This window comes from Mauremys reevesii, linkage group 3 (genome assembly GCF_016161935.1).
Source record: "Mauremys reevesii isolate NIE-2019 linkage group 3, ASM1616193v1, whole genome shotgun sequence".
NCBI classification, from domain to species: Eukaryota; Metazoa; Chordata; order Testudines; family Geoemydidae; genus Mauremys; species Mauremys reevesii.
This window is the reverse complement of record NC_052625.1, coordinates 87,261,178-87,287,024: the sequence shown is the minus strand read 5'-3', so window position 1 is coordinate 87,287,024 and position 25,847 is coordinate 87,261,178. Positions and strand designations below refer to the sequence as shown.

General features: G+C 43.8%; 2 long non-coding RNA genes across 3 annotated transcripts in view; both read right to left on the bottom strand.

The window, feature by feature from the left end:
- LOC120400776 overlaps nt 1-13,365 on the bottom strand; it is a 59,382-nt gene extending 46,017 nt beyond the window's left edge. The window contains exon 1 of the long non-coding RNA XR_005596077.1: nt 13,268-13,365. This is a non-coding gene — a long non-coding RNA (uncharacterized LOC120400776). The remainder of the gene's footprint in view (nt 1-13,267) is intronic.
- Nucleotides 1-25,847, bottom strand: part of LOC120400774 — a 276,808-nt gene that overhangs the window by 210,408 nt on the left and 40,553 nt on the right. The gene's annotated exons all lie outside the window — the stretch shown is intronic.

The following is a 25,847-nucleotide window of genomic DNA, read 5'->3' as shown; positions in this document are numbered from 1 at the left end:
CTGGTGTGGTTGCAGGACTCCAGTCTCTTGGGTTGTCAACAAACCTGTAACATGCACACAACCGGTTAGCTCTTGTCCCCACTGCTCTCACATACTCCTCTCCAATGGTTGTTTAAAAGCCCTGCAGCATTACAGGACTAGGTTTTTCTGGTCTTAAAATCAAGGTGGTCACTATCATTCCCAGCTGTACTGGCTACTGTGCTAGAAACATACACATTATATTTGAGAAAGGAAGAATATAAAGTTGGTAAGAGGCAAGGACTGTGTCATTTTCCCCCTTTCTTAAGGACTTAATAGTCCATTCAGCTTATAGTCTGACTGGCCAGAAAGAATCCATGCTCAGATACCTGGGGACTTTCAATGTTCTAAAATCAGACTGTTTCCCATATGCATCAAGTACACCAAAATGATTTATTCTGGAGTAACTAGCAGCTGCATTCCTACGTTTCTCCCATCCACGACATTGTCATTCCACAGCTATGAAGAAAGATTCTGGAAAAGGTGTTTTTATAGCCTCCTGAAACCTTCTTGCTGTAAAAATAGACTAACCATCTTTGTGTTGTGTTGTTGCTCAGCAACCTTTTTTTTTTTTTTCTTATCTCCCTGATCTCTAATTTCTCATAGGTCTTAGCAGCTATCAATCAATCTGCAAATCACCATTGCTTGCTAAGCTTGCAGGACATTCCACCCTCAAGTGATTATGGAGAGCTAGAGAGATGGGACGGTGAGCAAGCAACTGCAGATAGGACACAAACTTGAGGGAGAGCAGCTAATTCGAAAGAAAAAAAATAGTAATAGCGAACATTCTTGCCTACAAGTAAGGAGACGTGTAGTCCCCTACCCTAAGGGAATAGCTAAAGAAATTTCTGTGGCGTCTACTGGGTACCTTTTCCCCTTGGTCAAGTTCAGCACTAGAAAAGGAGCATGGAAGAGACAGAAGGGAGAACAAAAGAAGACAACATGCAGGGCATATTCTTTCCTTCTTCTCTGGTGGCTAAACAGCAGTGGAGCAATAGGAGATGGGATGTTGGGGTCACTCATTTCACAACTGTTGGTGAGTTCACTTTACTAATGGGAAATGCTAGGAACAGGGCTAAGGAGCTCTTGTGCTGAGCTCTATCACACACAGTCCTGTTTATAGTCTCTCCCAAACTGACCCAATGGGCTAGTATACCACAGCACACTAAGAGAGACAGAGGAAGCATCCTGATCTTTTGAAATGTACCTCAATGCTCGCAACAAAATACCCCAGGAGGAGGAATACAGCCAGTATTTCTTCAAGTCTCATTTTCCTAGACCATTCCTCCTCATTCCCAAGATTTCCTAACAGCACAGGACAAAGGAAATTTTTCCTGCTTTACTGAACGGGAAATTCCAGCATTGTAAAAATTTTATTATGGTAAAATAGTATGTGTGTGACCAGGCTGGTCCTGCCCAGAGCACCTCCTGAATCAGGCCATCCGACACAAAAGGCACGCCTGCCTCAGTTTCCTCTTAAACCTGCCATGAAAAGAGCACAGTTTACCTCTCCCTCCAATACAATCCCCACCTCTGGGCATAATTTATGCACACATACATACAATAGTCTGTAGAACCCTCATGGTCCTCCCAATTCCCACAGTAAAACATAAAAGATACCACGATTTTCCATTCCCCTCTCCAGAGACATCATCACTTCCTGGTCTCCCACTCATGACTCCACCACCACTCAGTTCCCTGATCTTTTCTGCTCTTGTTCCAGGCAGGGGTGGCTCTAGCTTTTTTGCCACCCCAAGCACGGCAGTCAGGCAGCCTTTGGTGGCTTGCCTGCAGGAGGTCCGCCAGTCCCGCGACTTCGGCGTACCTGCCGCTGAATTGCCGCCGAATTCATGGGACCAGCGGACCTCCTGCAGGCGCGCCGCCAAAGGCTGCCTGACTGCCGCCTTCGCAGGGACCGGCAGGGCACCCCCTGCGGCTTGCCGCCCCAGACACATGCTTGGAGTGCTGGTGCCTGGAGCCGCCGCTGGTTCCAGGGCCCCACTCTCCAGGCCAACATCTGCAAGTGACCAGTCTCAGGATGCTTCTATCCAACCACAGTCCAACAACTCAGCCTGTTCAGCCTTCCAGCACTGGATCTCTGGCTCAGGAAGATCAGCAATCTAGCCCCTCCGCTTGTCTCCAAAGAACTGAGGCTGCAGAACTTTCTGCTCTCTGCAGCTTCTCTGTCTCTTCCAGGCAACTCTCCCCTGTCCCTTTTCCTTGCTCCTCCAGTCTGTCCTCTCAGACAATGCTGACTCTCCAGGTTTCTAACTCGTCCCCTCTAGAGCCCAGGTGCCCTGTGTATCATGATCAGTGGAACCCATTTTCTCTGAAGAGACTGTTATTGACAGGACACCAGTGGAACAGGGAATGCAAGGAGTTAGGCTGGAAGCTACTCAACCACACGGACAGAGCCGTGCACATAGCGTAATAAAGCTCCACTTGTTCAACTTAACCTGCATTCAGCACCACTTTCTGAGCGAAAAATGGTGGCAGCATCTAAGCTGTCAGTTCTCTGCAGTCCAGCAGCTGATGCCATGAGACATGGAACTTTGTCTGAAGACCCCCAGCCCCGCAGCTCTGGATTTTGCGGATGCAAACCTAGCCCAGCGATGGACCTGGTGAAAGGAGGAGCTCAAGCTGTACACTGACCTGTCCATAGAGGACGACAACAACAGGAAAGTAAAATTATTATTTTACCTTATCGGGGAACAAGGCAGAGAGATCTGCAGCACGCTGAAGCTCACCATTGCCTCAAGCTTCACAGCAGTCCTAGCAGCCCTGGGAAATCATTGTTCCCCAAAACAAAATGAAACTGTGGAGTGACAAGTTTTTCACTAGAGACCAATACAAAGTGAAGGGGATAGACCCCTTTGTTACTACCTTAGGCACACTGGTGGCTACCTGCAATTTTGGGGACTTGGACTCCCTGATTCGGGATAGGATAGCCTGTGGCACTTGGGATCACCACTTGAGGGAGCGGCTGCTCTGAGAAGGCAATATCACATTAGTCAAATGATTGGACATGAGATGTGCAGCAGAAGCCTCAAGAGAAAGGATGAAAGCCCTAGAAGGCACAGCACCACCAGAAAAACAAGCAGTGTGACAATAGCAAAGGAGAGCAGGTGGCCAGGGTTCCATACCCACAGCAAGATGCATTTACTCTGTGAGACAGCATGAGCCGGTAAAGGAGACGTGCCCTGCTCTAGGACTCAAGGAACGTGGCCTGTTGAACCATTCTAGCAGTGTGGACCAGAGCAGAGGAAGGTCCCAGAAAGATTTAGCTAGATTTCTACAAGAGGGGGATGGCACATCAGACAGCGGTGATGACATCACGACTCTTTCCCCTTGAGACCAAGAACAAATCAGATTCAGGCTGTCGGGACAGGAAAGCAACAAGGGATGGCGTATGCACGGAGGCTGATAATGTTAATAGGGAAATTCCCTGTGTGATTTCAGCTGGAAAAGTGGGCCTCCTGAAATGTGATGCCTCGGGATGAATTGGACTTGAACACACCCATTACAAACAGCAGTCACAATCTAATCCCACACAATGACAGCATAATGCAACCCACAGGAAAATGTGGCAGACAAAAATAACAGATGGTAACAACTGAAATTTGTGGTGGTGGATGGTAAGTGCCACAAACCCCTCTTGGGGAACATAGCCGTACCAGCCATGGATCTGATCTAGTGTCAGAATTTTATAGTTGCAGTGCAAGAAGCTAAAGAAGGAGTCCCATGGACAATGGAGACAATTTTCAAAGCATATGGGGATGTTTTCCAAGATGATTGCTGCTTCAAAGGAAAGTGGAGACTGGAGGTAAACCTCACAATGCAAACTGTGTGCCTAGTATGAAGAAAAATTCCAGTGCTCCTGCATAATCCATTATGCAAGGAGCTTGAAAATCTGCAATGCTGGACAGGCCAGGACAGCTTGAGTAAACAGCATGGTGGTGGTAAAGAAGTCATCAGGGAAATTATATCTGCAGATACCATAAGACTCTGAAAAGATACCATAATTCACTGCCCCCAATTGATGACACCTTGCCAGAACTTTCCACAGCCACGATCTTTACACTCTGACGCGAGGAATGGATTTTGGCACATAGGCCTAGACAAGAGTGTTCACCATAATAACAACCTTTGCAACACCATGTGGTTGCTACAGATGACTGTGCCTAGCAATGGGCATAAGCCTTAGCCTAGCACCAGAAGTGTTGCAGAGAAGAAACACCCAAGGGCTAGAAGGACTGCCTGGGATGAAAATAATTGCAGATGATGTCCTCATCGTAGGTGAAAGGAGCAACAATACAGAAACTGAACAAGACCAAGACAGAAAATTACAAGCTTTTCTACAGCAACGAAAGGAAAAAAACATGAAACTGAACCCAGAAAAAAATGCAGCTCAGATGGTGTGAGGTGACGTACATTGGGGCTGAGGGACTGAAAGCAGATCCCAACAGGATGAAGGTGGTCAGAGACATGCCAGCCCCACTGGATATGAAAGTTCTGTCCACACCTGGCTGCAGTAGCGGAACATGTACATCAGCTCAGAAGGCAGAGTGTTGAGTGAGGCTGGGCTGGTCACCAACAGCAAACGTTTGACACACTGAAACAAAACGATAACGGATGCTGTGATGGGACACACCACCCTCCCACTAACAGCAGGCTTAACGAGAGTCCCTGCATTCAGACATTGCTAATTAGGAGCAGCACCAGGGATTGGAGGTAATTAGACCCAGAGAGGACTCCACAAGTGAGGTCAACTACCATGGGGATCGGTGATCTAGCCCAAGAGTGGAGGCTCTCATAGGGCACCCAGAACAACAGACTGGAAGAGACTATGGCCAAGCCCAGGCTAAGGGTCAGCTGACTACAATTGGGAATGCACGCAACAAAGCCCTAAGGCCGATACAAGGCCCTGAGACAAAAACAGGTTCCATAGTACTCCTTTGAGAGGGAGGTTCTGCCAAGATGAACCCTGAGCATTGGCATAAGTGGATGGCAAAGTGGCAACAGCAGCAGGCCAACCAGCAACAGCAATTCCAGCAGCAAACCTTGCAGCAGTGAACAGCCCAGCAAGCCCCAAGCAGTGCAGCAACAGGAACAGCGGCAGTAGCTGAAGGAGATTGCGTCCCAGCAGCAAGAACTCCAGAGAGACTTCCTGCAACAGTTAAGACCACCAGCACCTGCCCAGGGAAGCCCTGCAGGGCTCAGTACACTGAGGAGCCCTGCCACCCATACCAGTGAAGTTAACTAAGATGGGCCCAGACAACAATCCAGAGGCATTCCTCACTGCCTTTGAGAGGGAGGCACTGACCCCTCAATGGCCTCTGGAGCACTGGGCATTAGTTTTGGCTCCACACTTGATGGGACAGACACAGCTGGCCTACCATAACTTGATACAGAGCAGGCTCAAGACTATAGTTGGGTGAAGGCTGCTGTTTTAGGTTATCAGGGTCTATGCAAGGAGACACATTGGCAGTGCTTTACAGCAGGACCATACCCCAAGGGGGCATGCCCCGGTGGTAGTGCATCAAAAGAGTATTGCTGGCGGTAGCTTCGCCTAGAGGAAAATTGCACAGTTGGTCCTAATGGAGCAGTTTGTAGCCATACTTCCAATAAGGGGCCAGGCATGGGTGCTCTGTGAATGCCAGATGCGGTGTAGCTAATGGAAAAATTTCTCACAGCTGATGAGTCTCTAGAGCTGGGACATGTAGAGCCTCCACCCACTTGACAACCAGGGCCACTGATGGTACTGGACTCCCGCCAGCAGATGCTGCACCCTGGGCATGACAGAAAACATGTACAAACCCCACCCCAGTGACCTGAGCTACTTGCACAGAGAGGAGACGTCTTCAGTGAGATACAGGGCTGAGCCATCTCCCAGATAACTGCCCGGGGACACTAACAACCAGGCCAAAGCCCTTGAGCTCAGATGCAGGTCACACTCATAGTTTAAACCTGCTCCCTGCCACCCTGGGGGTGAGCTCAGCAACCGACTTCTCCTGTGGGCAACAGGGGCACATGAGGAAAGAGTTCCCATGGACAGAATTCCAATACACAGAGGGTTGGACAGCACTAGAGAGGGCCTGTAGGAGGACTCCTTCCTCTCCCCGTCCCTTCCCCCCAAGTTGATGGTCCCAAAATGAATCCAAGGGAAAGAGATACTGGGGCTTATAGACTTGAGGTGCAGCCAAACGGAGATGCAAGCTGCCTTAGTGGGCAAGATGACCACTCCGGGGGGATGATTTGCTTGCAGTATTGAGATATAAAGCCAACAAATCATTTGCACCAATTGGATCTTGAGATCTGGTGAAAAGGCCTCACTCAGTGGTACGGGTCCAGATTCCAGGCAAACAGCTACCTTGGGCCTAGTTCAGGGTTTTTTGGCCAAAGGTCAATTGGGAGAGCTTGACGCTGCAGCCCCCAGAAGGCTTGATGTCGACCTCCGACCTTGTAGCTGGACCAGAGGAGCAACGACAGGGACTGGAAGTAATTTGACCCGGAAAGGACCCCGGGGAGTGAGCTCCACTTCCATGGGGAACAGTGAACTTGCCCAGGAGTAGGGGCTCCCATAGGGGACCCAGGGGAAAGAAACAGGAAAAGACTATGGCTGAGCCCAGGCTGAGAGTCAGACGACTACAAATGCCCCTATCCTGAAGCCAGAAGAGCCACTGACACTCCAGCATGAGGCATCAGAGAAAGGAGTTGGGGTAGCTCTTTTGCAGGAGCAGCTGGTCACTTACGCAAGCAGAGCCCTGTCTGAGGAGACTGAACAGGGGTATGCCCAAACAGGAAAAAAAAGAGCTTTGGGCTGTGGTATCTGGAATGGAGTGATTCCATCAGTTCACATATGGCCACCCAGTAATACTGCAATTCAGACCACAAACTTCTAGAGATAATCATGGCAAAGTCCCTTCTTAGTGCTCCAAGGAGATTGTAATGCATTTCAATGCACCTCCAGCTTTACTAGGCAAAGATCAGATATGGTCCAGGACGATTACTAGTATTAGCTAACAGTGGAGTTGGTTGAAATATGTCAGGGTGCTACGAGGTCTGTGGGTAAAAAGGAAGGTAAGCATCACTAGACCCATTTCATATATTAGGAAACTGAGGCACAGATGTGATTCACCTAGAGGTCATGCAGCAGAGCATTGGCAGAGCCAAGAATAGGATTCTGGCTTCCTTTCTCCCAATCCAGTGCCCTATCTATTAGGCAACATTGCCTTACCATTCGTACCATCATTACATCTGTTTGAAATACAAAAAAAAAAAAATTCTAACCTAAAACAGATTGCTCAATTTAAATGGAATAGAAATTAAATAGTGTGATGATTTTTAGCTAGCATTATCAGGTAAAATCTAAAATTACTTCTCCTATATACATACATGCCCTGGAGTGCAGCTTGATTTTTGGAATCAAATTATGCTGGAGAAGACTAAAGCCAGTAACTAATTTTACAATCAGTTGCTTCAAAATATGTGTGTCAAAAGCAGCACCAAAAATATACTAGGGAGGCCCAAATGTTTGTTTTTTCCCTTAACGCTAAACTTTTCTCTGTTAGTATCCAAGATTACTCAAGACACTACAGTTTGATTTTCAATTCCAATTTAAAACAGATAATGAATCAAAATTTGACATGGATATGGTCCTCAGGTCCAGTGTTGCTAACAATAATATTTCACCTGTTTAGATTTTGACAGCATTTGAGTCATCACAGTTCTGGATCAACAGATTGCAGATTAGGAATTGGCTGTAGTCTTTTCCAGCACAATCTGTAATGGTTATTTCTCCTGGGTTTTTTTTAAAAAGCAGAATAATTATACATTCCAAAGTTAAGGTTCCCATAGCAATGTTAACTCGGCCACATTGCACATATGTAGTATTTTCAATAACTGTTAATTTATGCTTTACTATGTCTCTTAAATGTGGCCGAGTTATCGTTGCTGTGGGAACCTTAACTTTTGATTCTCTTGACTTCTTTGCATAGTTAAATTCTCAATTATAGAATTTTATTAGCATAGAGGATTTTTTAAGCATTGCATTTCCTTGTTATTTTTCTGGGAATAGAATGAGAGGGAGGAAAAGAGACAAAGGACCAAATCAGAAGCTATGACTGTATATGCAAATAAAAACTCTTAACTTGTACCTCTTTCTTTCAACCGATTTCCTTAGCATATATATTGTAATCACTACGCCATCTAAGAAATGTGCCAATTTTTTCAGGAAGTGCAACATGAAGTACCAGTACCAACACTCCTGTTTGCATACTAACTTTTTCATAGTGTGAACCACACCTTAATAGAAAAATTAGACCACTTCCCTAGCACTTGTAATCACCTGTGGCAACTACAGTAATTGCTGGTTACACTGAAAATTAAAAGTATTGAATGCCTCAGCTCTCTCTTTAATAACATTTAACAAGCTGAGTCAGCTCAGTGGCCTAAATTTTCAAAAGCAACTAGTGATTTTGGTTGCCTCTACTTTTGGGTGCCAACCCAAGACACCTTTAAAAGGGGCTTTATTTTTCAGGGAGAATTTCTCAGCACACCTGAAAATCAGGCTCCTATATAAAGATGCCTGATGAGGGTCACCCAAAAGCACCAGTCACTGTATAGAACAGGGGTAGGCAACCTATGGCATGCGTGCCGAAGGCGGCACGCGAGCTGATTTTCAGTGGCACTCACACTGCCCGGGTCCTGGCCACCAGTCCTGGGGGCTCTGCATTTTAATTTAGTTGTAAATAAGGTTTTTAAAATGTTTAAGAAGCTTCATTTAACTTGCATACAACAATAGTTTAGTTATATATTATAGACTTATAGAAAGAGACCTTCTAAAAACGTTAAAATGTATTACTGGCACGCAAAACTGTAAATTAGAGTGAATAAATGAAGACTCAGCACACCACTTCTGAAAGGTTGCCTACCCCTGGTATAGAAAATGTAGGCCACATGATCAGCCATGTGATCGACCAGCTCTCTGCATACCACAATTTGGGAACCTTTGCTATGAATTGACAGAGAGATGGGTATGGGGAAAAGGGGAGAAAATATGCCATGATTCTTAAACTTTTAAATGTTAAAATTGGCCTGTATCACTAGATATCACAGGAGGATTTACAACACAGAACATTCTGAGTATTTCTGAATGCTTTTGGTGCATGTTAGGGTTGCCAGGTACCCGGTTTTGGACTGGAAAGTCCAGTCAAAAAGGGGACCTGGCAATGTACGGTCAGATGTACTGACTGAACACCAACATTCCCGTTACCATGAGGCGGGGAAAGGCAGCAGGTCATTAACCCATGCTAGCACCTGCTCAACCAGGGCTTCTTCCTACTTGCAGGCAGGCTGCAGCAGCTCCCATCCCAGCCCCGGAGCAGAGGGAGCCCAGCGGAGGGTGGGTGGGAAGGGAGGTGGAGATGATTCATTGAGCGATGTGGGGAGGAGTGAGCAACAGGGATGAGGCCTTGGGAGGGAGGGGGAAGAGGTGGAGCAGGAGCGGGGCCTTGGGGAAAGAGGTGGGGCGGAACCAGGGTCTCAGAGGTCCAGTTACCAGTAATTAGAAAGGTGGCCACCCTATGGTGTGTGCATTTTTAGAATGAAAGTACTATATACTGCAGCTAACTGGGGTGGTGCCCCAAGGACTGATTAATGCAAATATTACAGGTACAGAATCCCTCAAACCTGTTTGTGACATCCTTTAGTGACCCAACCACACAGGACTTATGAAATCTATAAGCACGACTACTAGTAGAATTAATGTGGAGTCTCCTTTAATTCAAATGGTAGGGGCCTGTGCTTTTGGAGCTGAAGGTCTTTTGTTGTATCCCACTAATAACATTGAAGTCTAAGTGGCCATGCTGTGCATCTGACAACCTTGTCCGGTTGTAAGGAATCGACATACTCCAAACAGGGCCAGGTTAGGTGACCACCTGTCCCAAATTATGCAGCACAGTCCCAAATTGCAGAGTTCAAGCCCCAGTCCCAGGCTGAATGACTCCTGGGACAAATGCTGTGCCAGATTTCCTGTGGCACCACTCCACGACTTCCCAAGGCTCAGAGGCAATGCCAGCCTCTTCCAGGTGGGGGAGGGGGTTGAAGTGGGTGGGGCCTCAGGGGAAGAGGAGGAGCAGGCTTCTGCATGTGTCCCATTTTTCCTTTCGAAAAGGTGATCACTCTAGGCCAGTTCTACTTAAAACACACAGACATAAGGAGCTGTGGGCCCTTCAACTCCCTCCCCACACGCACAGTATGTCTTGCCTATAAACCATCTTGCTGTAATTATAATTACTGGTATTTTTGGGCATAGGTAAAGGTTGATTTGTTAGTACAGTTGATTCGAAAGGATTTGATTTAACTAGTGAGCACAAATAAGTTGGCACAAAGCTGTTCAGGATTCACTAACCCTGTGAGAAATCTTGCAGTTAAAAGCATAACAAGAACCAGTGTCTGGAAGTTAAAGTCAAATTCAAATGAGAAATAAGGCACACATTTTTAAGAGTGAGAGTGCTTAACCACTGACACTAACTGAGAAGCAGCATATTCTCCATCTCTTGTCTGCAAAGCAAGACGGGGTGCCTTTCAGGAAGATAAGCTGTTGCCGAACACAAGCTATGGGGCTTGGTACATGGGTTACTAGGTAAAATTCTCTGGCCTGTGTTATGCAGGAGTTCAGACCAGATGATCATAATGGTCTTTTCTGATCTTAAAACATATACATGTGGAAAGTCACAGAAGTTTCAGGATGCCTATGTTTGAAGGAAACTTGACATATTTCCAGACTTAGTTTAGTTCACTGGTGACGATATACAGTCACTGTCACCTAGGAAATGAAATATGTTGCCATAGGAACCTCAAGACTGCATTATTACACAGCTTCAAAATGTTGGCAATTGGAAAAAGGCCTCTTCTGATACCCCAAACCCAAAGTTTTTTCTTAATAAATATTACTAACAAATAACACATCAGGTTTTATGTGGAATGGCTCAGGGGAAAGGCATGCATCTTGACATAAAATACCTCTGTGGTATTAAACCTTTGGGGAAAAGTGCATAGCCAGTTTAAAATAAAAAAAAAAGAGGCCACTGCCTCCTATAATTTTATTGAAGTGTAAGGTGCTCCACTTGAGTTGAATTTCAGCAGTTGCCTGATTCACATGCTGGATCCTCTTACATAGTTTGACACGTCTCCTGCTATAAACCAGAGGCCTGTTTTGTTAGTGTATAAATATCTGGAAAATGAACCCCACAGTTTGATACTATATGAACAGAGCCACCTTTACTATATGTTGTCTTTGGAATTTCTTCACTATTTCTTTACACAGCAATGTTCTTGGAACTACTGTGAAACAGCATAAAAGGCTCAATCTGGCCTTCAATAGTTTTGCATACATAAAACTTTATAGCAGCTGCATAATCGACTGGTCAAGAGCAGTGGTCAGTTGTAATATGCACATCATACAGTTGGTTAGTTGTGGCAAAAATCTGGAAATGCTTCCAGACAAATAATCTGCACCAGGGTGGATAAAAAATGATGTTTTTTTTTAAATGGATTTCTTTAAATCAGATTTTTATTTAAATTAAATATAGGTTTATTTAAAAAAAACTATTTAAAATTAAATTTGAAATTGGCAACTTATGTTAAGGCCTAAATGATTTTCATAGATTACAATAAGTTTAATTACAAAAAATAATATTAAAACAGTACATGTTTACTGGCAAGTTTGAAAGGAAGTCAAACCACTGAACTGCTGATGTCATTAGCTAAGCACCTGGAAGCAGAGTTTGTTGATGTGCTAAACCAGGTTTTGACAGCAGTAGCCTTCTTCTGCAAGCGCAAAGAGATTGTCTTAATTTCAAATGATTCAACTAGCTTAGTTCAATCACTAGTTCAGTCAAAGTTAAAAAACCTATCGACAGTTGAAAAAGCAGGAAAGATAGTTTTACTCTTCCAATATACAAACAGAAATCAGAAGTGAGATGGTGAGATCTACTAGTTCTAAAAACTTGAAGGACATAGTGACCAATAACAATCAGTTCAATTCTTTAACAACAGATATACTTCTGTAAGCATGTGGCTCGCCGGTTGGCACGCCCCACGCTGGCTGAGTATGTAAGGTGGACAGTTTTTGACCAGAAAGTCAGATCTATTGACCAGACACCCAAAGTCTGGTTACTGCAGGCGGGGGAGGCGCCGAGTCATGAACCTACCAACACCGGGCAGCTGCAGCTCCCAGCCCCAGCTCTGCAGGAGAGTCCCTCCCAACCCACGCAGGGAGTGAGGAGAGGGGTAAAGCAGTGATTGACAAAGGAAAGGAGAAGAAAATGGGGGCAGGGATTCAGGGGAAGAGGCGAGGCAGAGGCGGGTCCTCAGGGGGAAGGGGAAGTTCCAGCACCACTGCTGGAGTGTCTGGTTTTTAAAATATTACAAAGTTGGCAACCCTAAGGCATAGCACTCTCTTCTCCTTCATTGCTCCCTGCTGACAGCCACTCTGGCCCTGCACTGGTCTGCTGTTTCTTGCAACTCAGCCCACCAGCTAGATCACAGAGTCCCACCCCTTCAGGGTAAGCCAATGGGCCAACAACTAATAGTCCTTCAACTTCACGTTGGAGGCTCGGGCCAATCTGGACTCATTAGCCTTTACCCCTGGCATTGGGGCGGGGCTAGGGTTGCCAATTTTGGTTGGACATATTCCTGGAGACTTAATCACATGACAATCTTTAAATTAAAGATTAATCTTTAACTCCTGGAGGCTCCAGGCCAATCCTGGAGGGTTGGCAACCCTAGGTGGGGCAGGGGGATGGGATTGCATTTCCACTCCACCTTCCTCAATGGTCTGGTAGGGAAATCCAGATTCTCCCTCCCCACTGCATTCTGGTCCAGGCACCCTTGAACAGGCATTCAATGCCTGGGTACATAGATCCCCTTGCTGCCTCCCTTGACCACTTCCTATTTTGCCCTGGCCTGTCTTGGCCCTTTGCCCCAGTCCCACTGGGAGCCTGGGAAGAATCAGCTCGGCTCTCTCTAAGCCTCTTCCACCAGCTCACTGCAGAACTTCTTTGCCCTTTCTGCCACCCTGTCCTGCTGAAGGAGGCTTTTCTCCACTTCCCCTGCTGCGCAGGCCCTGACTCAGCAGGAATCTTCCTGCTCCCTGCAGGCCTCTCCACCAGCATGCAGAGTCCTGGACAGACTCGCCATCTGCCGCTCCTTCCCAACTGCCTTGAGTTCCCTATTGCAGACCTACCTTCCTTCAGGGCGGCTTTGTCTGCCAGCAGTCCTACTCAGCTCCCTGCCTCCATGCCAGGCTTCTCTCCCTGAGCAAGTGCCAGAGAGCTGTTCTCCTTCTGGTCAGGCCTAACTGAACCAGGGTTAGCCCTTTTAATTCCTCCCTCCAGGCTTGACACCTACTGCAGGTGTACCAGGGAGTCACAGATTGTACCCACAGGCTCTCATTAACCCTTTCAGGCCCAGTGTGGGGTATGTACACCCCATCACAACTTCCTTTGTTTAACTAATCAGTTTTAAATTCAACACGTTTTGAAAAACTCTCTCTTATATACCCATCACTCTTAAGGAAGTTTTATTTAATAAAACCATTTTAAATGCTGTATCTTGTGCATTTTTATTTGAATTTCCACCCAAATACAACTTGACACAAGACAATTAAAAAAATGAATCATCAACTATTAAATAAGAAATCCATCATTCACCATTGTCTAACAGGATCAAAAAATGTACAAATTAAGAATCTGAATAAATGAATTAAGCTACATAATTATTTAAATAAATGTGTATAAATATAGTGTAGCTTCCTGGCTAGCAAAAATAAGCACCAAATTTAATGTAAAGGCTCTATTTATTTGCAAATCAACGCGTTTTAACGGCTACCAATGAATGAGAATCAACCTTTCTTTAGGAAAATAAGTAAGGAATACAAATGCAAAACATGATTAAAATTGATTATTTAAATAAAGGTTTCCTGCTTGCTGATTTAAATCATGATTAAAATCGGTTATTTAAATCATTTGATTTAAATCAATCCACTCTGCCAGCAGCATTAAAATAATTATTCAGAAAGGAACTTGGCCAACCTGCCATCTCCCAAAACTAAAACTCAACTAAAAGCAGCTCTTCCCACCCTTTCATTGTGCTAGGAGCATATCCTCAGCCCTCTCCAAAATCCTTATCAAACAGATTTCTTTAGCAATGTGTGTCACCAAACCCACAGTGTTTTGGATCAAGCAGGGGAGCTAGTTCCAGAGTCCTGGAGCCATATGGAAAAGTATTATTATGAAAGCACTATGCAGTGAAAGTGTAAAATCCTCCAATCCAATCAGTATGGCAAGTCTCCACTGTGGTATTCCACTCTCCTTACATGCTTGCAATTGTACTGATAGTGGAATTTCCTTGTTTGTATGGAAAAGCAGAATATCAGCATTGAAACAACCCACCTGATTCCGAGGGATCCCCATTTGGATTACTCAAGGTGATCCTGATTTCTTGACAGTTATAAGGCAGTATCACTGGCACATGTTTTTGTGAGTCAGAAGATTATATAGAGATTGTAACCTGAAGGTATCAGAGTGGGTATGGTTTAAAAGGTTTTCTAAAAAACACCCTAAAAATGGATAAATTAGTTTATTACTGACCCTACTCGTATTCCTTATAAGTTCAAACCAGTCATAGCGTCTCCTGTTGGTTAAAATAAAAAAGGTAAAGAAAAACATTGACCCCACTATATATAGTGTATGATGCTCTCTCACAATAAAGAGCTTCTGTACTATATAGTCAAAAGACGACTAGATTCCTCTTCGGCTGAGAAGAGCGCAGTTCCATACATTCTCTCCCCATCCCCAAGGCAAATTATATTTTTTTATTTGGTTTTAGGCAAGTGGGGGCAGAGACAACTGAATCTGCACAAAATTAAGGGCAGGGTCATAATGAAATATTTATTTTAAAACTTTATTTTTGTAAGATTAAAAATATTTTCATCTTTCCTTTTTCAGATAAACATGTATTGTAATTTCAAGACATTTGCCACAGTCTCTCGATTAACTATGTGACATACATGGCTAAGCAGCCTTTTATTATTATGGTCACCACTTTTACAAGACTATGATAAGTTTGTACAAAAGTTTACCTTGTGAGTTATTACCCTGCTGACTATTATTGTCCTGGTAAAATAGGTGTATCGGTATTGTATGTAAAGTTACAAGATGCTACTGTATAACATTGTTGTAACATGCCCCATGGTTAAGAAAAGCAGGCCCAAACCAGTTTTTCAGAGATAAAGACTCACTGGCACCCCAACCAGATATTAAAGAGCTATCACTGGCCTAAGGAGCCATTCCCCAGCAATGGGAAGGTGTAAACAAGGAATTTACATTTCATCACAGGGATGGTTCAACCCTCACAGCCACAGGAGACTACTTGTCACCTGCACCCCAGCTGGGGGTAGCCCTCAAAGAGGGAAGAGTAGTATAAATATGAGAGACAGTGGCCTTCACTTCACCTCACTCCTCTTTCATCTCTGTTCATGACATCAACAGTAAAAGAGCTGAATTAAGTGGAAGGGGTCCCAAGCTGAAAAGAAACCCAGCCTGTGAAATTTACTGCAGCGTATGATGAGACAAACCCTTTTGCTTTTAAGTTCACTTAGCTTGTTAAATTAGGTATTAGCTTGAGTTTTACCCTTTTATTTTCTTTTGTAACCAATCCAGACTTTTATGTATCACCACTTGTAATCACTTCAAATCTATCTTTCTGTAGTTAATAAACTTATCTTACTGTTTTATCTTAACCAGTGCGTTTGGATTAAAATGTATGGGAAACTCCACTTGGGATAACAAGGCTGGTACATATATCATTTTCCTTTGATGAAATGATAGACATTCTATGAGCTTGCGTTGTTCAGTAATGTGCTAAACAGTACAAGATGCATGGATAAAATGGAAATCTTCCCAGATATTTTTGTCAAGAATGCAACAATATATATTTTGGTGTATAAGCGTTCTGCTGAGTACAGTAAAACCTGGAAATGTCTACATGGCATGTCCAAGGCAACCAGGATATACATTCCAGGCACCTTTTTCTTGGGACTCCTCCTCAAAAGCACCTACCACAGTAGTCCCTAGGCATTGTATAGTATATGGGCCACAACAAAGGAGCCATTGAGGATATCCAGAGTGCAGTCAAGTTTTACACCTTGCGCTTGGTTTAATTACAAGTTTCTGCCATTGAGACAGACACCTAACTTCCTATTTTTCACATTGTTTGGGGAAGAGGTGGGACCAACAGCAGGTCCTGACGATAGCAAACGAGGGACTTAGATGTCTTTGAGAAGGTGATACAGAGCTTAGGGTGAGATGTAATAATCGGCAGACACAATTACCTTCTCATCAAGTTTATACCTCGCTATAATACATTCCAAAATTCAGTCTGGAAATGAAAGCCATACCAGAAGGATCACTGAATCTGAGCAATCAAAGGAGGTAGCAGTGGTAGAAAGAAGCACTGGGGTGTCTTACACACCCCCATTAAAGTCTGGAGTCTAAGTCTCTTCTTTCTGAGACAAGAGACAGGAGCATTAAAAATTCTCTAAAGAGCTGAAGAGTTATCCGGAGGCTGCTGGCTGGGTGATCTGAGACTCTGCGAAGAGCCTGAAGTAGGTGTCAATAAGAACTGATGACCAATTATGACTAACAGTTAAAGTATTTTTGTATCATTTTGTATAAACTTTCTCCCCAACCCGCCCACCCCCATATTTCTTATACATACTAAAATCCATCTTCCCTCAATAATTGTGGCTGCTGCTCTAAGGAATTGTAAGCAAGTAGGGAAAAGCTGTCTAAACTAAGCAACCAACCAACCTCATACGCTATATCATCATCATCACAGCTATATCATCAGCCCTGAAACCCGATATAAACAAAACAGGGGCTATTTGGTGGCAGTGTAATTCATTTTAAAATTTCCCCCCTCTAAAATTAAGAGCACTAAATTGCATGTGGCAGTCACTTATGTCAGGCAGGTCAAGCTATATTAAATTCCCATTCAGTCAACATATATTCTCCCTTGAGCTAAAGTCAAGATTTACCTCTCCGAGGATACATTTTATCACCTCAAGAGAACTCAAGTCAATGGCCAGACTCAGCTACAGGTTACGCTGGCACCTACAGGGCTTCTGTAGTGGGAAATTTACTCATAAGAGCTATTGCAGTGAAACTCCCACTCCAGCAGGGGTCTCAGTTGGTCAACATATTTTCAAGGGTGGGTGGAAGGTGACGTGGCCAGAACAACATGAAGCTGGTCTGAATCAGTAACCCCAAGTAACCTCAGCATCTCTTGTGAAGCCCATTCACAAATTAAAGCTGCCTTCCCCTGGCAAAATGTGAAAGGGAGAGTGATGTTACAAACATTGCTTGCCCCTGCTCCAAAAGTGAAGCCCCCCATAGAGTGCTGCAGCCGGTTGTCATAAGAGATGCAATCTGTGCCCACACATCTGCACCAGCAGCAGTAAATCAAGCCCAGTAACTGCTTAGTATTGAACTATGTAAAACATTTGGGAATGTTTCTTTAAAAGACGCTATATAAAACAGAGGCCTGACCTGCCCCCATTGAAGTAGTTTGCCACTGGTTTCAATGGGAATATGATCAGGACCTAAATCTGTAATGTAGTGTGATATCAGCCAATCAGCCTGACATTTGCCTTTAATTCATTTGCAAGTTCTAATCCCAATACTTATTAATACTCACAAATTGTTTTCAGCTTTCCATAATCCTTAAAAGGACTTTTATGGCACTGATGTCACAGTCATGAATTACTACTACTCTACATACTTCTAAACTGCCCATCACTGAAGTGTCTCCATTACTAATGTCATTTTATAGCCCCTCTCAGGCTGTGGAGTCATTAGTTTCTCTTCCTAGCAGTGGGAGGCTTTGCTACGTCCCATTGTGTATAAATAATTGCTTATCAGAAGATAAGCAGTTTTACCCAACACACCTTCCATGCCCTTCCAACCGCTGAGAAATATGGGTATCCAGCAGAGCAGCAGGCCTTTGAAGCATTCATTTTAAAATGCTTTTTGTTACACATTAAAAACAGATTCTGTTCTATGGTCAAATACAGAGTACACAGACAAGGCTGTGCACCTTTAAACCTAATATATGGGAACTTCTTAAATACTTGCAATGTCAAAAATACAGCGAGCTGAAATAACAGTTCCAGAATCTCAGCAAGTAGAGAGAATTGCACATGCTTCGTTCTTAATCTGTCCAGAAGAGGGCAATGCTACGCATACAGAGAAACAAGTTTTATTTTTATAAATGTAGTATAGGCATAAGAATGCTTACAAAAATTGTTTAGTGCCTTGTATATTGTCTATACATTTTAATTAAAAAATGTTTGCTCCTCCAGAGTTTTTAGGTTTTTCCTCCTCCAAGACAAGACACTGATCTTAAAAAAAAAAAAACCCAAACCCCACACACCCAAAAACGTAAAGCTACTTAGCCCCCATTTTGGGGAATCAGACATCCAACCACTGATGCAAGTACAGAACTGCAACTTTTAGCCTTCAATAGAATTAGGGTGCCTAGTGATTTCAGGTATGGCTGCAAAGTGAGTGCTAGAAGTACTTCCCCTCTCCCCCCAAAAAAGCAGCACAGATTTTAGATGCTAAAAAAAGCACTTAGTTTTTTGTTTGTTTGTTTAAAATTGGAGCTGTCACTCTGGTCCAGAAGAATGCAGCATACTGGCATGTTAAACAAGAAAAATGTCTTGTCCTTAAAAGAGACTAATAGTTATTAAATATGTTTTGAAAATCTTGTTATTTAGATACACATATTTGCAGGGAGACTTACTGCAGCAATCAAACATTTTCTTGCCATTCTCAAAGATTTGTGCATTTTTATTAGCACAATCTCTCATCTCTTGGAAGTTATTACTATGCCGTTGTGCAGTAGGCTCTGTCTGTGTTCAGGTATTAGCGGTGGTAGGGTAGTGATGAATTGAATCACATTGTGATGTCACAATGACCACACTTACATCACCTGAGCTGTTGACTTGTACTTGTCTGTAGTTTAATAATCATAACAATCAGACACAACAATCATTAATGATTTAGTTTAATTACAACCTAACTTCTTCAAATATAGCCAGGGGTCAGAATAAGGGGAAACGTGTGGGTTCTTTCACAGGATTTTACTCACCACTGGGGTGCCCCCTCATGGCTGAATCTGGGGAATAGCTCCAATGGGTCTGATGCCCCCTTCTGTCGCTCACTTGTGGTGCAGCCCCGCTCACGTATTTTTCCAGGAGCTGCAGTGCTTCATCTTTGGGAGTCAAGATGCTCTCTCTTTGTGGTGTGGCCCTCCAGCCAGGTCACTATGTAGTTTCCCCCTTCTGAGGTCTCCAAGTCTCACCAGGCTGCCTGTTTGGGTATCATTCCCAGAAGTCCTCCAAGTCAGAGGTTCTCAAACTGTGGTCCATGGACCACCAGTGGTCCGCGAGTTTCATTCATTCAGATGGTCCGTGGACAGTTCCCTCTAAGGTGCATGCTTGGGCAGCTGCACACAAGAGAATGAAGGGCCACTCACCTAATTAGTGGAGCCACACAGGCATGGGGGGAATAGGAGGTAGGTGGGAGGGGGCAGTGGAGTGAGAAGAGGTGGTAGGGGAAAATTTGGGATGTGCAGGGCTGCAGCAGACAGAGAAAGAAGTGACTTTCCCCAGCTCCAGGGCTGCAGCTGCCGGGAGAGAGATGGCCCTCCTTCCTAGCCTCAGCTCTGTGGTGGAGGGACAGACCCCCACTCCTTCCCAGCTTCAGCTCTGTGGCGGGGGGAAAGACCCCCCCCCTCCTTCCCAGCTTCAGCTCTGTGGCAGGGGGGGAGAGACCCCCTCCTTCCCAGCCCCAGCTCAGGGGCTGCCAGTCGGGGAGAGAGGGTATCTCTATTGCATTAGAAAGGTAAGACTACTGATATTAAAATATGAGTTCTGTGCTTTTATTTGTAGAACAAAAAAACTGTTAATTATTAGTAAGGTTTTTTTAATATAGCACTTTTATCCAAAGCGCTTTACAACAGTTAGCTAATGGTACAAACAACATTTGGAAAGATCATTAAGTGGTCCACGGAGACTCAGCAATTTTCAAGTGGTCCGCGAAAATAAAAGTTTGAGAACCGCTGCTCTAAGTCAAAACTATGCCACTTCCCCCAGTGGCTGGTAGGGGAACTAGGGACCACCCACTATTCTGGGTTCCAGCTCAGGGACCCTTGAATCAATGGTCAAGGTCTGCACTGTCACAAACCTTGCTGCCATTTCCCTGAGCTTTTTCCTACTCCACCCGCATCGAACTTCCTTCTCTACCACTTCTCTGGGTGCGCCCAACCCTCCAGGCCAGGATCCCAGGACTTCCACTCTCCCATAGGTTTTCTTCTTTTTCCTCTAAGCCCAGAAAGTGACAACAGGCTTTCATACTACAGTCCCCTTTTGCCCTCACTGCTTGGCCTTATATCAGCCCTGCCTGCTCCTACTCAGCTGGCTCCATCCTCAGTTAGGGATTGTCTATCAAGTGTAACTCTCCCTCACCTGAGCCTTATCCGGTTACTTAGCCCCTTCTGAGCCACACAAACTCTTTTCAAGTTACTGTGGGGTGAACACTCCATCACTGGTGCTCTTCCAAGCTTCTCCCACAAAATAAGATCTGCCCATGTGAGTCACCATGATGAAACACTGCTCATAGCAGATTATGCATATATTCAAAACATGATCATGTGTGCCACTTGGCTCCTTGGGCTTTGCACCCTCTCACTGGGGCTTGAATACACCCATGGGCTCTCCTAGGCATCTTGGGTCTGGCTCCTTCTTGACTGTGGCGAGGGGACAACCAAAAACTGGTGGGATCTCCCATACACCATGCATTTGTGGTACCAAAATGAGAGGCCACTCACAGCACATCATGCAAGTCTGACTCTCTCTCTTTTTTCTTACCTGATCCATTTAATTCTTCATGTAGATGTTGAAATAATCATCACTGGGCATCTCAGTTAACACTTCACTGAGATGAATGGGATAGTTCACACCTCTCCGAGCTATTGTTTCAGGCTACCTGCAAACTCATCTCTGCCTCAGTTACACCATGGGTATGTTGACACAGTAAATGAAAGTTGTGATTTTTTACTTCGGGTAGGCCGACCGGGGATCCTGGGTTTGTGGGTACAAACTGCTTTGTTGCCCACACTAGCTAGACTGAAGCTAGTGAGGATATGCCTACCTGCACTACGATCATATCTTTGTTTGCTGTGTAGATATATCCTTTGTTCACATTTGAGATTTTCTTTGCATTTTAAATAGCTGGTAGGGCTGTTGATTAATCGCAGTTAACTCAAAAAAATTAATCGTGCTTAATCGCAGTTTTAATTTTACTGTTAAACAATAGAATACCAATTGACGTTTATTAAATATTTTGGATGTTTTTCTACAGTTTCATGTATGTTGTATTCTGTGTTGTAATTGAAATCAAAGTGTATATTATTTTTATTACAAATATTTGACTGTAAAAATGATAAACAAAAGAAATAGTATTTTTCAATTCACCTCATACAAGTACTGTAGTGCAATCTCTGTCGTGGAAGTGCAACTTGCAAATGTAGACTTTTTTTGTTAAACTCAAAAACAAAACAGCGTTAAACTTCAGAGCCTACAAGTCTACTCAGTCCTACTTCTTGTTCAGCCAATCGCTAAGACAAACAAGTTTGTTTACATTTACAGGAGATAATGCTGCCCTCTTATTTACAATGTCACCAGAAAGTGAGAATAGGTGTTTGCATGGCACTTTTGTAGCTGGCACTGCAAGATATTTATGTGCAAGATATGCTAAATATCTGTATGCCCCTTCATGCTTCAGCCACCATTCCAGAGGACATGCTTCCATGCTGATGATGCTCGTTAAAAAAATAATGGACTAATTAAATTTGTGACTGAACTCCTTGGGGGAGAATTGTATGTCCCCTACTCTGTTTTGCCCACATTCTGCTATATATTTCACGTTATAGCAGTCTCAGATGATGACCCAGCATATGTTGTTCATTTTAAGAATACTTTCACTGCAGATTTCACAAAACACAAAGAAAGTACCAGTGTGAGATTTCTAAAGATAGCTACAGCACTTAACCCAAGGTTTAAGAATCTGAAGTGCCTTCCAAAATCTGAGAGGGATGAGATGTGGAGCATGCTTTCAGAAGTCTTAAAAGAGCAACACTCCAATGCAGAAACTACAGAACCCGAACCACCAAAAGAGAAAATCAGTCTTCTGCTGGTGGCATCTAACTCAGATAATTAAAATGAACATGCGTCGGTCCACACTGCTTTGGATTGTTATCAAGCAGAACCGGTCATCAGGATGGACACATGTCCCCTGTAAGGGTGGCTGAAGCATGAAGGGACATATGAATCTTTAGCGCAGGGGTTGGCAACCTTTCAGAAGTGGTGTGCCGAGTCTTCCTTTATTCACTCTAATTTAAAGGTTTTGCGTGCCAGTAATACATTTTAACATTTTTAGAATGTCTCTTTCTATAAGTCTATAATACATAACTAAACTATTGTTGTATGTAAAGTAAATAAGATTTTTTAAATGTTTAAGAAGCTTCATTTAAAATTAAATTAAAATGCAGAGCCCCCCGGACCGGTGGCCAGGACCCAAGCAGTGAGTGTGCCACTGAAAATCAGCTCGCGTGCTGCCTTCGGCACACGTGCCATAGGTTGCTTACTCCTGCTTTAGCACATCTGGCACGTAAATATCTTGTGATGCCAGCTACAACAGTGTTGTGAGAACACCTGTTCTCTCTTTCTGGTGACATTGTAAATAAGTAGAGGGCAGTATTATCTCCTGTAAATGTAAACAAACTTGTTTATCTTAGCGATTGGCTGAACAAGTAGTAGGACTGAGTGGACTTGTAGGTTCTGAAGTTTTACATTGTTTTGTTTTTGAATGCAGGTTTTGGGGGTTTTTTTTTACATAATTCTACATTTGTAAATTCAACTTTCATGGTAAAGAAATTGCACTACAGTACTTGTATTAGGTGGTTTGAAAAATACTATTTCTTTTGTTTTTTAACAGTGCAAATACTTGTAATAAAAAATAAATATAAAGTGAGCACTGTATACTTTGTATTCTGTTTTGTAAGTGAAATCAATATATTTGAAAATGTAGAAAACATCCAAAAATATTTAAATAAATAGTATTCTATTATTGTTTAACAGTGTGATTAATTGCTTGACAGCCCTAATAACTAGACACCTCTATTTTTAAATAAAAGTTGGAGAACAAGATAGTAGCTTCAAAGTAATACCAATACAGCAAACAGCCATGTACCAGCCATTTCTGAGACCTGCATATAGTCCATGCACAAGCTGCCTGTGAAATGTAACAATATGAAAAGTTAGAAGAGTAGCCATTTTTAAATTAATTTAATTCAAACTAATGAAAAGACAACGTGTAGAGTCTCAAAAAGCTCATCCTGTATTTACGGAATAAGTGCTGCACATTTGGAGAGGATATGCTGCATTTTTCATACATAACAGAGGTTGAACAAATCTGTTATAAGTGCAAAACTGTACTCAACCTTAATTATGGAACTGCGACTGGCACTTCCACAATACAAATAATTTAAAATGCTCACAAGGTTTGAATTTCATACCTTGACATGATTTAGCTATTGGAGGGCAAGAAAGATACCTCAGTGGGTTCAATCTACAGCATAGCACCCCTGAAGAGATAAAATATTACTGTGTTTTAATGAAACAATGCAGCATTTGCTACTGCATATATCAAAAGGAAAACAAAATGACTAGAAATACTTAGAAACAACATTATCTCAAGTTTTCTGCTGGGTTCAATCTACAGAAGCTCCCTGACTTATGCAAGCGTTCCATTCCAGAATGCCTTGCGTAAGTTGAATTTTGCATAAGTCAGGAACGTATCTCCGACAATTACGCAAAAAAAAAGCTTTCAGAACTTATGGAACTTTTTCCATAAGTCCGGATTTCTGTAAATCAGGTTTGTGTAACCCGGGGAGCATCTGTACTCATTTCTTTAAAACCATGGTTCTCAACCTTTCCGGACTACTGTATCCCTTTCAGGAGTCTGATTTGTCTTGTAAACCACCCAAGTTTCACCTCAGTTAAAAACTACTTGTTTACAAATCAGACATAAAAATATAAAAAAGTGTCACAGAACACTATTATTGAAAAAAATCCTTACTTTCTCATTTAGTCTGTATGAAATTTTAGTGGTACTGACTTCGCTAGTGCTTTTTATGTAGCCTGTTGTAAAACCAGACAAATATCTAGATGAGTTGATGTACCCTCTGGAAGATCTCTGCATACTTCCAGGGGTACACGTGCCACTGGTTGAGAACCACGGCTTTAAAATATACATAGGGTGTCATTTTTAGCTCCTGGGTGCCTGGCTTATCAAAATGCCTTCAAGTGAACCAAACTGGTCTTTTTTGTAACACATTTACTGTTATTATTTTTTCCTTGTGTAAGCAGAGTCAGGATGAGCCCCACCCTGACATCTGGTGGTAAATTATGGGGAGTGCGGAAAGAAGTTTCAAGTGTTTGCATTGGTATTTCAGTTATTTGCATTGGCACTCCCACCCCACTTAGCATACCGCAAAGCAGCATGGGATGGTTATTTTCACAGCTGTGGGACCCCCAATTTCGTTGTTATTGGGGCAGGAGGAATGAAATGTTGTCACCCTGATTAAGTAAATGAGGAACTACAAAACTGTCTTATGATAGAGGGTTTCATTATCAACTAAATAGCACTTGCTAGACAAGGGACATGGGTTCCAAAACCCATTGAAAGGAGAGAGGCTGGGGACAGATATCTGTACTTGGTGCTATAAGCGCCTTGTGTGAGCCAGAAGAACCAGTTCCACCTATGTCTCTCTCCACTGTGGAATGTCAGAGTTAATTTTTGATTCCCTTAAGAATCTAGATACAGGTTATTGAGCTGAATTCACTGGCACTGGGACTCCCCTACTATGAGCTGGAATCACTAAGAGCTGAAATCACTGAAGAGCTGGACTTGCTGAGCTGAGAGCACTGAGTACTGTGCTAATCAGTGGGGGAGCCTGAAGCAATACCGTGGAGCAGAGCAGCTGGCAGAGTGGAGTGGAGCAGTTTGTGCAGCCCTGGGGGAGTGGAGCCAAGCAGCTCGCGAGGACGGCCGGAGCAGATCACCGGACAGTTGGTGGACCAGAGCAGTTGGCAGAGCGGAGCAGCCCACAGAGCCAGCGGAGCTGAGCGGTTGCAGGGACGGCTGGTGGAAGCTGAACCCCACGAAGAGGCAGGGCAGTTGGCCCTGAACCACGTAAGGTGCCCCTTTTCTACCCAGGCTGGGAGGGGAACCTCTGCAGAGAGACTCTTGAACTCTGGGGCTGCACTGACCCAGGACAGAGACTTTTGGATTGTGGGACTTTTGGGGCTGTGGGTGATTTGGGGGTTGCTGGACTCAAGGGCCCAGAAAGAAGGACACGGCCCAATTTGCTGGGGTGGGTCTTTGCTCACAGTTTGACCTGTGAACTCTAGTTGAGGTATTTTCCCAATTTAATGCTTGTTGTTTATCTCATGTAATTAAACCTTTTCTTTTACACCAAGACTCTGTGCTTGCAAGAGGGGAAGTATTGCCTCCTTGAGGCGCCCAGGGGTGTGTGTAAGATTTTCCCAGGTCACTGGGTGAGGGCTCGAGCTGGTTTGCATTACGTTGTGGGGAAGGGACCCCTATGTATTGAACCCGGCCCTTGCTGCTATCAATTCA